Here is a 15,183-nt window from a genome sequence, read left to right on the forward strand (position 1 = left end):
ACAACTTTTTGTATGAAAGGATTATTGTTTGGTTTAGAAACTATACTTTACAACGAGATTTTATTAGTGAAATTCTAAACCGTCAAAAATCTAATCATCAAAATGGCGCCGTTGCTGGGGATGTGCAATGGTGTTATGTTATTGGTTATTGTACATATGTGAATAGTGTGAATAGGTTTATCTTTTGTTTCTTTCTTAATTTTTGTTAGTTTTATTTTGTTTTTCCATTATGAATTCTCACTTTGGCTATGAGTTTGGTTCTAATTATGTTGTAGGTGATGAGAGCTTCAATGAGGATGTGTATCAAGGATGGGACACTCAATGGTGGGAGGAGCCATATGCATATGATCAATCTTCATGGCAACAACCTCCACCAATGCACTATGAAGAAGAGCCATTCTATGATGCATATCAATCCAATGGCTATGGTGAATCTCCTTGTGACTTTCAAGAACCACCACCATATGCCTATGAGTCATATCCTCAACATGAGCCTCAACCACACTCACAAGCCTATTTTCAAAAAACACCTCCATATGACCATGATCCTTACCCACCATACCAATCTCCTTTTGAACCATATGAGCCATACATGGAACCACAATTCCAAGATTACTACTCCCAAGAACCACCTCAATACACACCACCACCTTACCAAGAAGAACCACCTTCCTATAATGAACCCTTTCTCCAAGACAATGAACCCTCTTATCCACTCCAATCCTCAATGGATGAAATCCTTAGCCTTATACTTCAAGGGCAAGGAGAAATGCAAAGGGAGACACTAGAATTTATGGCTACATTGTCCAAGGTAGTAAGCATTTTAGCCTTCCAATGCTTGAGCACTCAAAGCACTCCCATGGTCACATGTGGGGAATCAATTAAAGAGCATAGCATGAAGGAGAGATTGGAAACTCCGGTGGAAAATGAGGAATGCCACTTTGTATTAGAACAATTGGAGAAGCCTATGATTATTGAAGGAAAGGAAGAAGTGGTTGAAGACTTAGGAGATGCGGAACCTCCATGGGAAGTTAAAATCAAAGAAAATCCCTCCAAGAAGAGTAAATTTGATGTTGAGGAGGAATGTGCACAACCTCCAAAACAATTTTCGAATGAAGACTTGGAGAGAATGAAGCAAGAATTGAGTTCCCTTGGTGATGAAGATCATGCATCCAATCTTCTTGATGAAGAATCCTTTGAATTTGAAGAACCTTCTCCCAATGAATTTAAAAGTGATGTGGAGGTAGATTTCTCTCAACCTCCCATTTATAACTTGAGTGATGGAGAAGAGTGGGATGAAAATGATGAACAAAGGATTGAAAGTGAAGAAGTTTGTGGAAAGGTGGAGGCAATCAAGGAAGCAAACAAGGGAGTAGAGCTTGCAAGCACGTTGAAGATACCTCTCCCCAAGCCACCACCATCCATTCTCTCACTCAAGTGGGTAAATTCCTTATACTTAAGCTTTGGTATTCCCCTTGAATATGGTTTGCTTGAGACGGATGGTCAACTTAGGAAAATTAGTGGCTTTAAGAGCAAAAAGGAGATGGTTAGTGGTTGGAAGCGTCATTCCAGGTTCACTATGGTCACATGTCCAAAGATTGATAGCAAAGGTTGGCGTATGACTAGAGTACATGAGTCTAGGAGGATTGTTGGGCAATTCATAGAGAATTCATCTTGTTCACCACCCGGATGGACTAATAATGATGATCAACTTCAAGACGGGTGTGAAAATAAAGTGTGGGATCCCGGATCACAAGAAGAGGATCAACTTTGGGAGCCCCAAGCTTGTGAAGAACTCCATCAACACTCGGCTCAATCCATAAGAAATCTTGGGGCACAATGGAGAACCAAGTATTGGTGGGATTTCCAAGATGAATACAAGCACAAGCCACCATAATAATGAGTCTCTCAACATGTCCAACTTAAGGACTTAAAATAAAAGTGCTAGGTGGGAGACACCCCACCATGGTAAACTCTTTCCACTCTCTTTTAACTGTGCTTAATAAGTGATTTGAGTTGCCATTGTAGGTAGATGTTTCATAAGAATTTGTTTGTACAACTTAATTGTTAGCCTAGTCACATGTATGTTGTGTTTAGTAGTAGATGAATAATATCAAATTGCATTTTTGTGAATTGTATGATGGTTGATTGAATAAAGAGTTATGACCAGTATAGGGAGCACCTGGCGCGTACATGTCCTTAGGCCAATATGCACATCGACGCGTAAGCACGCATGACGCGTACGCGTCAGTAAAAAAAAAAAGAGTTTTTTTTCTTCCCTTCTATTTTCTTTTGCTTATCACATTCGCATACTTCTACTCTTCCCATTTTCATTTAGTTTCTGTAGCATGTTTTTGTTTTTTTTTAAGTCATTTTACTAATAGTGTTGCATCTTCCTACTCAATTGTTGAGGATTCCTTGCATTACTTTGGTGCCTCTTGACTTGTTTCATATTGTTGGGTGATGTTTCTCTTCAAATCAATGCTCAATCTTTTATGCACTTGTGTTCTTTGTGCATTGATACGACCTTATATTGTCTTTCATGGCCTACTCTCTCTTGTTCGAACTTGATGCTCATCATGCTCTTCATGCTTTGACCTTACTCTTGCATCAAGTATCATTGATATGCCATTAGCTTATATTAATTTTTCACTTACATGCGTAGCTAACATGTAGTGGGAACCTTACTCTTATTTGGCATTAGCCCCGGCCTACGTTCTACTTGTTTTGATATCTTTGTTGTAGGCCTAATTGTCGTTCTTCTTTCCTCCCCTTTTAGGTTGGCCACCAAGAAGGGAGAAAGGAATGCTTTCAAATGGGGCAACAAACAAGTCATCCGCACAACCGTTTGAGGAACTCATCAATTGTAGCAACCCGTCCACATTGCTCTTCTATGCATGCACCGAGGACGGTGCAATCTTCAAGTGTGGGGAGGTCGTCTGACTGATCTCCATGGGTAACAATTTCCTTGTCCAACACCAATTCTTAGTTTTCTTTGTTAGATTAGTTATTGCATTGCATGATAGGTTGCATGTTAGTTAGAATTTGTACATATTTTTACCACTCTTTCTTATTAGGACCACTTGGTTATGGTGATAATTTCTTTTCCAAGAAACTATTTTAGGGCAACCTACCAATTTGAAAAAATTTTGTTGAACTTGCTTGAATGAATTTATTTTGGAACACAGGTTTTGAGCTAAGAACACAAGCATGTGAGTTTTGAGCCTAATTATGTGGTTACTTCTTATAACCACTTATCGTCCATCTTGTGTGCATTATTCTCTTTCTATGAATGTAATCTTTGATTTGCTTGATTCTTTATGTCCATTATTTTGTGTATTCATGCATTTATATGATTGAGGCCATTATTTCATTAGCTCACTTACCCAAATAGCCTACCTTTTACTCTCCATTGTAACCAATTTTGGGCCTACGCTTAACCCACTTATTCTCAATTTTAGCACATTACAAGCCTTAAAGCAAAAAACAATAAATGTCCTTTATTTGGATCTTTGATTAGCTTAGGCTAGTGTGTGTGAGCATCATTCAAGTATGGAAAACTTGGGAGGGACATTAGTTGAGGTAAAAGGATGTGTTTTGTTTTGTACTCTTATATTTGGGAATCGGGTACATACTCATGTGTTAATTAAATGTAAGATCTTATGCATTGATATTCTAGAAAAAAAATGAGAAAAACAAAAGAAAAAAATGATATATATGAAAATAGAAAAGAAAGAAAAAAAAAGAAAAAAAAGGAAAGCAAAAAAAAGGGGACAAAATGCCCCAAAGTAAAGTTCAAATAAAATCAATGCATATGTGTGATAATCAAAAGAGAATGCATGAGTATGCGAAAAAGTGAGGAATGGGGAGTTAGATTAGTACTTAATTGTATAGGTTATTGGTGTGCGAAATTGTGATCACTACTTTTCACAACTCAAATAATCCCTAGTAATGGCCCCAAAAACTTGGTGCTCAATACTATGGCATAAACACAACTTTGAACAACTAACCAGCAAGTGCACTGGGTCATCCAAGTAATAAACCTTACGTGAGTAAGGGTCGATCCCACGGAGATTGTTGGTATGAAGCAAGCTATGGTCACCTTGTAAATCTTAGTCAGGCAGACTCAAATGGGTATAGTGATATACGAATAAAGCATAAAGATAAAGATAGAGGTACTTATGTAATTCATTGGTAGGAACTTCAGATAAGCGTATGAAGATGCCTTCCCTTCCGTCTCTCTGCTTTCCTACTGTCTTCTTCCAATCCTTCTTACTCCTTTCCATGGCAAGCTTATGCAAGGGTTTCACCGTTGTCAGTGGCTACCTCCCATCCTCTCAGTGGAAATGTTCAACGCACCCTGTCACGGCACGGCTATCCATCTGTCGGTTCTCGATCAGGCCGGAATAGAATCCAGTGATTCTTTTGCGTCTGTCACTAACGCCCCACCTTCAGGAGTTTGAAGCACGTCACAGTCATTCAATCATTGAATCCTACTCAGAATACCACAGACAAGGTTAGACCTTCCGGATTCTCTTGAATGCCGCCATCAGTTCTTGCCTATACCACGAAGACTCTGATCTCACGGAATGGCTGGCTCGTTTGTCAGGCGAGCACTCGGTTGTCAGGCGATCAACCATGCATCGTGTATCAGGAATCCAAGAGATATTCACCCAATCTAAGGTAGAACGGAGGTGGTTGTCAGTCACACGTTCATAGGTGAGAATGATGATGAGTGTCACGGATCATCACATTCATCAAGTTGAAGAACAAGTGATATCTTGGACAAAGAACAAGCGGAATTGAATAGAAGAACAATAGTAATTGCATTAATACTCGAGGTACAGCAGAGCTCCACACCTTAATCTATGGTGTGTAGAAACTCCACCGTTGAAAATACATAAGAACAAGGTCTAGGCATGGCCGAATGGCCAGCCTCCCAAAGAGAGTTCAATCATAAAAGCATGATCAAAAGATCTAAGATTGAAAAGATGTAAATACAATAGTAAAAGGTCCTACTTATAGAAAACTAGTAGCCTAAGGTTTACAAAGATGAGTAAATGACATAAAAATCCACTTCCGGGCCCACTTGGTGTGTGCTTGGGCTGAGCAATGAAGCATTTTCGTGTAGAGACTCTTTTTGGAGTTAAACGCCAGCTTTTATGCCAGTTTGGGCGTTTAACTCCCATTTTGGTGCCAGTTCCGGCGTCTAACGCTGGAATTTCTGAAGGTGACTTTGAACGCCGGTTTGGGCCATCAAATCTTGGGCAAAGTATAAACTATCATATATTGCTGGAAAGCCCAGGATGTCTACTTTCCAACGCCGTTGAGAGCGCGCCAATTGGGCTTCTGTAGCTCCAGAAAATCCACTTCGAGTGCAGGGAGGTCAGAATCCAACAGCATCTGCAGTCCTTTTCAGTCTCTGGATCAGATTTTTGCTCAGGTCCCTCAATTTCAGCCAGAAAATACCTGAAATCACAGAAAAACACACAAACTCATAGTAAAGTCCAGAAAAGTGAATTTTAACTAAAAACTAATAAAAATATACTAAAAACTAACTAGATCATACTAAAAACATACTAAAAACAATGCCAAAAAGCGTACAAATTATCCGCTCATCACAACACCAAAATTAAATTGTTGCTTGTCCTCAAGCAACTGAAAATCAAATAAGATAAAAAGAAGAGAATATGCAATGAACTCCAAAAACATCTATGAAGATCAGTATTAATTAGATGAGCGGGGCTTTTAGCTTTTTGCCTCTGAACAGTTTTGGCATCTCACTTTATCCTTTGAAATTCAGAATGATTGGCTTCTTTAGGAACTCAGAATCCAGATTGTGTTATTGATTCTCCTAGTTAAGTATGATGATTCTTGAACACAGCTACTTATTAAGTCTTGGCCGTGGCCCAAAGCACTCTGTCTTCCAGTATTACCACCGGATACATACATGCCACAGACACATAATTGGGTGAACCTTTTCAGATTGTGACTCAGCTTTGCTAGAGTCCCCAATTAGAGGTGTCCAGGGTTCTTAAGCACACTCTTTTTGCCTTGGATCACAACTTTACTTCTTTCTTTTTCTTTCTTTTTCTCTTTCTTTTTCGATTTTTTTTTTCGCCTCTTCTCTTTTTTTTGTATTCACTGCTTTTTCTTGCTTCAAGAATCATTTTTATGATTTTTCAGATCCTCAGTAACATGTCTCCTTTTTCATCATTCTTTCAAGAGCCAACATTCATGAACCACAAATTCAAAAGACATATGCACTGTTTAAGCATACATTCAGAAAACAAAAATATTGCCACCACATCAAAATAATCAAACTGTTATAAAATTCAAAATTCATGCAATTCTTTCTTTTTTCAATTAAGAACATTTTTCATTTAAGAAAGGTGATGGATTCATAGGACATTCATAACTTTAAGGCATAGACTCTAAGACACTAATGATCATAAGACACAAACATGGACAAACATAAGCATTAATTTTCGAAAAACAGGAAAGTAACAACAAGGAAATTAAAGAACGGGTCCACCTTAGTGATGGCGGCTCTTTCTTCCTCTTGAAGATCCTATGGAGTGCTTGAGCTCCTCAATATCTCTTCCTTGTCTTTGTTGCTCCTCTCTCATGATTCTTTGATCTTCTCTAATTTCATGGAGAATGATGGAGTGTTCTTGGTGCTCCACCCTTAGTTGTCCCATGTTGGAACTTAATTCTCCTAGGGAGGTGTTCAGTTGCTCCCAATAGTCTTGTGGAGGAAAGTGCATCCCTTGAGGCATCTCAGGGATCTCATGATGAGAGGGGTCTCTTGTTTGCTCCATCCTTTTCTTAGTGATGGGCTTATCCTCATCAATGGGGATGTCTCCCTCTATGTCAACTCCAACTGAATAACAGAGGTGACAAATGAGATTAGGAAAGGCTAACCTTGCTAAGGTAGAGGACTTGTCCGCCACCTTATAGAGTTCTTGGGCTATGACCTCATGAACTTCCACTTCTTCTCCAATCATGATGCTATGAATCATGATGGCCCGGTCTAGAGTAACTTCGGACCGGTTGCTAGTGGGAATGATTGAGCGTTGGATAAACTCCAACCATCCTCTAGCCACGGGTTTGAGGTCATGCCTTCTCAATTGAACCGGTTTCCCTCTTGAATCTCTCTTCCATTGGGCGCCCTCTTCACATATGACTGTGAGGACTTGGTCCAACCTTTGATCAAAGTTGACCCTTCTAGTGTAAGGATGTTCATCTCCTTGCATCATGGGCAAATTGAATGCCAACCTTACACTTTCCGGACTAAAATCCAAGTATTTCCCCCGAACCATAGTAAGATAATTCTTTGGATCCGGGTTCACGCTTTGATCATGGTTCTTGGTGATCCATGCATTGGCATAGAACTCTTGAACCATTAAGATTCCGACTTGTTGAATGGGGTTGGTAAGAACTTCCCAACCTCTTCTTCGGATCTCATGTCGGATCTCCGGATATTCACCCTTTTTGAGTGAAAAAGGGACCTCGGGGATCACCTTCTTCAAGGCCACAACTTCATAGAAGTGGTCTTGATGCACCCTTGAGATGAATCTTTCCATCTCCCATGACTTGGAGGTGGAAGCTTTTGCCTTCCCTTTCCTCTTTCTAGAGGTTTCTCCGGCCTTGGATGCCATAAATGGTTATGGAAAAACGAAAAAGCAACGCTTTTACCACACCAAACTTAAAAGGTTTGCTCGTTCTCGAGCAAAAGAAGAAAGAAGATAGTAGAAGAAGAAGAAATGAGGAAGAAGGGAATGGCTTTTGTGTTCGGCCAAAGAGGGGGAGAAGTGGTGTTTAGGTTGTGGGAAAATGAAGGGGTGAAGAAGGGTATATATAGGGGAGGGGGAAGGGTAAGGTTCGGTCAAGTGAGGGTGGGTTTGGGTGGGAAAGTGGTTTGAATTTGAATGGTGAGGTAGGTGGGGTTTTATGAAGGATGGATGTGAGTGGTGAAGAGAAGATGGGATTTGATAGGTGAAGGGTTTTTGGGGAAGATGTGTTGAGGTGATTGGTGAATGAGTGAAGAAGAGAGAGAGTGGTGGGGTTGGTGGGGATCCTGTGGGGTCCACAGATCCTGTGGTGTCAAGGAAAAGTCATCCCTGCACCAAATGGCAAGCAAAATCACGTTTTGAGCCAATTCTGGCGTTAAACGCCGGGCTGGTGCCCCTTTCTGGCGTTTAACGCCAGGTTCTTGCCCTTTTCTGGTGTTTAACGCCAGTCTGGTGCCCCTTTCTGGCGTTAAACGCCCAGAATGGTGCCAGACTGGGCGTTAAACGCCCACCTGCTAGCCTTACTGGCGTTTAAACGCCAGTAAGTTTTTCCTCCAGGGTGTGCTGTTTTTCTTCCTGTTTTTCATTCTGTTTTTGCTTTTTCAATTGATTTTGTGACTTCTCATGATCATCAACCTACAAAAAACATAAAATAACAAAAGAAAATAGATAAAATATAACATTGGGTTGCCTCCCAACAAGCGCTTCTTTAATGTCAGTAGCTTGACAGAGGGCTCTCATGGAGCCTCACATTTTCTCAGAGCAATGTTGGAACCTTCCAACACCAAACTTAGAGTTTGAATGTGGGGGTTCAACACCAAACTTAGAGTTTGGTTGTGGCCTCCCAACACCAAACTTAGAGTTTGACTGTGGGAGCTCTGTTTGACTCTGATTTGAGAGAAGCTCTTCATGCTTCCTCTCCATGGTGACAGAGGGATATCCTTGAGCCTTAAACACAAAGGATTCTTCATTCACTTGAATGATCAGTTCGCCTCTATCAACATCAATCACAGCCTTTACTGTGGCTAGGAAGGGTCTGCCAAGGATGATGGTTTCATCCATGCACTTCCCAGTCTCTAGGACTATGAAATCAGCAGGGATGTAATGGTTTTCAATCTTCACCAAAACATCCTCTACAAGTCCATGAGCTTGTTTTCTTGAGTTGTCTGCCATCTCTAATGAGATTCTTGCAGCTTGCACCTCAAAGATCCCTAGCTTCTCCATTACAGAGAGAGGCATGAGGTTTACACTTGACCCTAAGTCACACAGAGCCTTCTTGAAGGTCATGGTGCCTATGGTACAAGGTATTGAAAACTTCCCAGGGTCTTGTCTTTTTTGAGGTAATTTCTGCCTAGACAAGTCATCCAGTTCTTTGGTGAGCAAAGGGGGTTCATCCTCCCAAGTCTCATTTCCAAATAACTTGTCATTTAGCTTCATGATTGCTCCAAGGTATTTGGCAACTTGCTCTTCAGTGACATACTCATCCTCTTCAGAGGAAGAATACTCATCAGAGCTCATGAAAGGCAGAAGTAAGTCCAATGGAATCTCTATGGTCTCATTTTGAGCCTCAGATTCCCATGGTTCCTCATTGGGGAACTCAATGGAGGTCAGTGCACGCCCACTGAGGTCTTCCTCAGTGGCGTTCACTTCCTCTCCTTCCTCTCCAAATTCGGCCATGTTGATGGCCTTGCACTCTCCTTTTGGATTTTCTTCTGTGTTGCTTGGGAGAGTACTAGGAGGGAGTTCAGTAACTTTCTTGCTCAGCTGTCCCACTTGTGCCTCCAAGTTCCTAATGGAGGACCTTGTTTCAGTCATGAAACTTTGAGTGGTTTTGATTAGATCAGAGACCATGGTTGCTAAGTCAGAGGGGTTCTGCTTAGAATTCTCTGTCTGTTGCTGAGAAGATGATGGAAAAGGCTTGCCATTGCTAAACCTGTTTCTTCCACCATTATTGTTGTTGAAACCTTGTTGAGGTCTCTGTTGATCCTTCCATGAGAAATTTGGGTGATTTCTCCATGAAGAATTATAGATGTTTCCATAGGGTTCTCCTAGGTAATTCACCTCTTCCATTGAAGGGTTCTCAGGATCATAGGCTTCTTCTTCAGATGAAGCATCCTTAGTACTGCTTGGTGCATTTTGCATTCCAGACAGACTTTGAGAAATCAAATTGACTTGTTGAGTCAATATCTTGTTCTGAGCCAGAATGGCATTCAGAGCATCAATCTCAAAAACTCCTTTCTTCTGATTAGTCCCATTGTTCACAGGATTCCTTTCAGAAGTGTACATGAATTGGTTATTTGCAACCATTTCAATCAGCTCTTGAGCTTCTGTAGGCGTCTTCTTCAAATGAAGAGATCCTCCTGCAGAGCTATCCAAAGACATCTTGGATAGTTCAGAGAGACCATCATAGAAAATACCTATGATGCTCCATTCAGAAAGCATGTCAGACGGACATTTTCTGATCAATTGTTTGTATCTTTCCCAAGCTTCATAGAGGGATTCTCCATCCTTCTGTCTGAAGGTTTGGACTTCCACTCTAAGCTTACTCAATTTTTGAGGTGGAAAGAACTTTGCCAAGAAGGCATTGACTAGCTTTTCCCATGAGTCCAGGCTTTCTTTAGGTTGTGAGTCCAACCATGTCCTAGCTCTGTCTCTTATAGCAAAAGGGAATAGCATAAGTCTGTAGACCTCAGGGTCAACCCCATTAGTCTTGACAGTGTCACAGATTTGCAAGAATTCAGCTAAAAACTGATGAGGATCTTCCAATGGAAGTCCATGAAACTTGCAATTCTGTTGCATTAGAGAAACTAATTGAGGCTTAAGCTCAAAGTTGTTTGCTCCAATGGCAGGGATAGAGATGCTTCTCCCATAGAAGTCGGGAGTAGGTGCAGTAAAGTCACCCATCACCTTCCTTGCATTGTTTGCATTGTTGTTGTTTTCGGCTGCCATGTCTTCTTCTTTGAAGATTTCTGTTAGGTCCTCTGTAGAGAGTTGTGCCTTAGCTTCTCTTAGCTTTCGCTTCAAGGTCCTTTCAGGTTCAGGGTCAGCTTCAACAAGAATGCCTTTGTCTTTGTTCCTGCTCATATGAAAGAGAAGAGAACAAGAAAATATGGAATCCTCTATGTCACAGTATAGAGATTCCTTGAGGTGTCAGAGGAAAAGAAAAATGGAAGAAAGAAGGAGAAGAATTCGAACTTAGTCAGATAGAGTTCGAATTGTGCATTGAGGAGGAGTGGTACTCCATAAATAGAAGGATGTGAGAAGAGAGGAGGAGCTTTTTCGAAAATTAAGTTAAAGAATTTGAAAACATTTTGAAAAACACTAATTAATTTTCGAAAATAAGAGTGGGAAAGAAATCAAGTGATCTTTGAAAAAGATTTTGAAATTAGAAGTCAAAAAGATTTGATTGAAAACTATTTTGAAAAAGATGAGGTTAAGAAGATATGATTGGTTTTAAAAAAAAAATATGTGATTGAAAAGATATGATTTGAAAACAATTTTTAAAAAGATTTGATTTTAAAAATTAATGACTTGCCTAACAAGAAAAGATATGATTCAAACATTAAACCTTTCTCAACAGAAAAGGCAACATACTTGAAATGTTGAATCAAATCATTAATTGATAGCAAGTATCTATGAAAAAGGAAAGAAATTGGTTTTGAAAACATTTGATTGAAAAGATATGATTTGAAAAAGATTTGATTTTGAAAAACTTTGAAAACTTGAAAAAAATTGATTTGAAAACAAAATCCTCCCCCTTGTGCCATCCTGGCGTTAAACGCCCAGAATGGTGCACATTCTGGCGTTTAACGCCCAATGCACTACCTTTTTGAGCGTTAAACGCCCAACCAGGCACCCTGGCTGGCGTTTAAACGCCAGTCTGTCCTTCTTCACTGGGCGTTTTGAACGCCCAGCTTTTTCTGTGTAATTCCTCTGCTGCATGTTCTGAATCTTCAGTTCCCTGTACTATTGACTTGAAAATAGAACCAAGATCAAATAAACAATGCATTGCAAGACACCAAACTTAAAATTAGACACTAGACTCAAACAAGAAACATAAAATCTTTTTTTTTTTTGTTTTTTTATGATTTTGAAATTTTTTTTTTGGATTTTTTTCGAAAATTATATGGAAATAGAAAATGAAGGTTTCAGAATTCTTAGTTTGGATTCCAGGAATCATTGCAATGCTAGTCTAAGACTCCGGTCCAGGAATTAGACATGGCTTCACAGCCAGCCAAGCTTTCAAAGAAAGCTTCGGTCCAAAACACTAGACATGGCCAATGGCCAGCCAAGCCTTAGCAGATCATTGCTCCAATAGCAAGATTGATAGAGATCAACAAGCTCTTGTGATGATCAGTTGAAACCTCGGTCCAATAAGATTAGACATGGCTTCTCAGCCAGCCAGACTTCAACAGATCATCATGAAACACTAGAATTCATTATTAAGAACTCTGAAGAAAAATACCTAATCTAAGCAACAAGATGAACCGTCAGTTGTCCATACACAAAACAATCCCCGGCAACGGCGCCAAAAACTTGGTGTGCGAAATTATGATCACTACTTTTCACAACTCAAATAATCCCTAGTAATGGCCCCAAAAACTTGGTGCTCAATACCATGGCATAAACACAACTTTGAACAACTAACCAGCAAGTGCACTGGGTCGTCCAAGTAATAAACCTTACGCGAGTAAGGGTCGATCCCACGGAGATTGTTGGTATGAAGCAAGCTATGGTCACCTTGTAAATCTTAGTCAGGCAGACTCAAATGGGTATAGTGATATACGAATAAAGCATAAAGATAAAGATAGAGGTACTTATGTAATTCATTGGTAGGAACTTCAGATAAGCGTATGAAGATGCCTTCCATTCCGTCTCTCTGCTTTCCTACTGTCTTCTTCCAATCCTTCTTACTCCTTTCCATGGCAAGCTTATGCAAGGGTTTCACCGTTGTCAGTGGCTACCTCCCATCCTCTCAGTGGAAATGTTCAACGCACCCTGTCACGGCACGGCTATCCATCTGTCGGTTCTCGATCAGGCCGGAATAGAATCCAGTGATTCTTTTGCGTCTGTCACTAACGCCCCGCCTTCAGGAGTTTGAAGCACGTCACAGTCATTCAATCATTGAATCCTACTCAGAATACCACAGACAAGGTTAGACCTTCCGGATTCTCTTGAATGCCGCCATCAGTTCTTGCCTATACCACGAAGACTCTGATCTCACGGAATGGCTGGCTCGTTTGTCAAGCGAGCACTCGGTTGTTAGGCGATCAACCATGCATCGTGTATCAGGAATCCAAGAGATATTCACCCAATCTAAGGTAGAACGGAGGTGGTTGTCAGTCACACGTTCATAGGTGAGAATGATGATGAGTGTCACGGATCATCACATTCATCAAGTTGAAGAACAAGTGATATCTTGGACAAAGAACAAGCGGAATTGAATAGAAGAACAATAGTAATTGCATTAATACTCGAGGTACAGCAGAGCTCCACACCTTAATCTATGGTGTGTAGAAACTCCACCGTTGAAAATACATAAGAACAAGGTCTAGGCATGGCCGAATGGCCAGCCTCCCAAAGAGGGTTCAATCATAAAAGCATGATCAAAAGATCTAAGATTGAAAAGATGTAAATACAATAGTAAAATGTCCTACTTATAGAAAACTAGTAGCCTAAGGTTTACAAAGATGAGTAAATGACATAAAAATCCACTTCCGGGCCCACTTGGCGTGTGCTTGGGCTGAGAAATGAAGCATTTTCGTGTAGAGACTCTTCTTGGAGTTAAACGCCAGCTTTTATGCCAGTTTGGGCGTTTAACTCCCATTTTGGTGCCAGTTCCGGCGTTTAACGCTGGAATTTCTGAAGGTGACTTTGAACGCCGGTTTGGACCATCAAATCTTGGGCAAAGTATAGACTATCATATATTGCTGGAAAGCCCAGGATGTCTACTTTCCAACACCGTTGAGAGCGCGCCAATTGGGCTTCTGTAGCTCCAGAAAATCCACTTCGAGTGCAGGGAGGTCAGAATCCAACAGCATCTGCAGTCCTTTTCAGTCTCTGGATCAGATTTTTGCTCAGGTCCCTCAATTTCAGCCAGAAAATACCTGAAATCACAGAAAAACACACAAACTCATAGTAAAGTCCAGAAAAGTGAATTTTAACTAAAAACTAATAAAAATATACTAAAAACTAACTAGATCATACTAAAAACAATGCCAAAAAGCGTACAAATTATCTGCTCATCACAACACCAAACTTAAATTGTTGCTTGTCCTCAAGCAACTGAAAATCAAATAAGATAAAAAGAAGAGAATATGCAATGAACTCCAAAAACATCTATGAAGATCAGTATTAATTAGATGAGCGGGGCTTTTAGCTTTTTGCCTCTGAACAGTTTTGGCATCTCACTTTATCCTTTGAAATTCAGAATGATTGGCTTCTTTAGGAACTCAGAATCCAGATTGTGTTATTGATTCTCCTAGTTAAGTATGATGATTCTTGAACACAGCTACTTATTGAGTCTTGGCCGTGGCCCAAAGCACTCTGTCTTCCAGTATTACCACCGGATACATACATGCCACAGACACATAATTGGGTGAACCTTTTCAGATTGTGACTCAGCTTTGCTAGAGTCCCCAATTAGAGGTGTCCAGGGTTCTTAAGCACACTCTTTTTGCCTTGGATTAAGTGTGGGGAGGTTGATAAACCCCATTTGTAGGGTTTATCTTGTATTGATTTTTGGGGATTTTATCACCTTTTTACCCACATTTATTCAATGAAATAGCATGGTTTTATAACTTCTCCCTTAATTGTGCTTAAGAGTGAAAACATGCTTTTTAGGACTCAAAATAGCTAAATTTAATTCACCTTGATTCTAGTAGATACCTTGATATGTTTGTTAAGTGATTTAAGGTTTAGGAGGCAAAGATTGGATCAAGGGAATGAAGAAAGAAAGCATGAAAAGTTGGAGAACTCATGAAGAAATGAAAGAACCAGAAAGCTGTCAAGCCGACCTCTTTGCACTTAAACGACCATAACTTGAGCTACAGAGGTCCAAACGATGCGGTTTCAGTTGGGTTGGAAAGCTAACATCCGGGGCTTCGAAACGATATAAGATTTGCCATAGTTACATCGCGCATAGGTGCACGCGCACAGTACGCGGACGTGCCGATGGTGGCACATGACCCACTTAATGCAACACGTGGCCAGCGATTTTAGAAGCCTTGTGGGCCCAATCCAACTCATTTCTGATGCTATTTAAGCCAAGGATTGAAGAGGAATCAACATACTTTTGATCATTAGTCATAGTTTAGTTTTAGAAGTAGTTAGAGTTAGAGAGAGAAGCTCTCTCTTCTCTCTAGAATTAGGATTAGGAATTAGGGTTAGA

At 40.3% G+C, this 15,183-nt stretch overlaps 1 non-coding gene across 1 annotated transcript; it reads left to right on the plus strand.

The window, feature by feature from the left end:
* Positions 1-10,229: 10,229 nt before the first annotated feature.
* On the plus strand, positions 10,230-10,337 carry LOC130983884 (small nucleolar RNA R71). The gene has a single exon (XR_009087854.1). It is a non-coding gene; the product is annotated as a small nucleolar RNA R71 (small nucleolar RNA).
* The last annotated feature ends 4,846 nt before the right edge of the window (positions 10,338-15,183 follow it).

The sequence above is a fragment of the Arachis stenosperma genome, chromosome 5, assembly GCF_014773155.1.
Source record: "Arachis stenosperma cultivar V10309 chromosome 5, arast.V10309.gnm1.PFL2, whole genome shotgun sequence".
NCBI classification, from domain to species: Eukaryota; Viridiplantae; Streptophyta; class Magnoliopsida; order Fabales; family Fabaceae; genus Arachis; species Arachis stenosperma.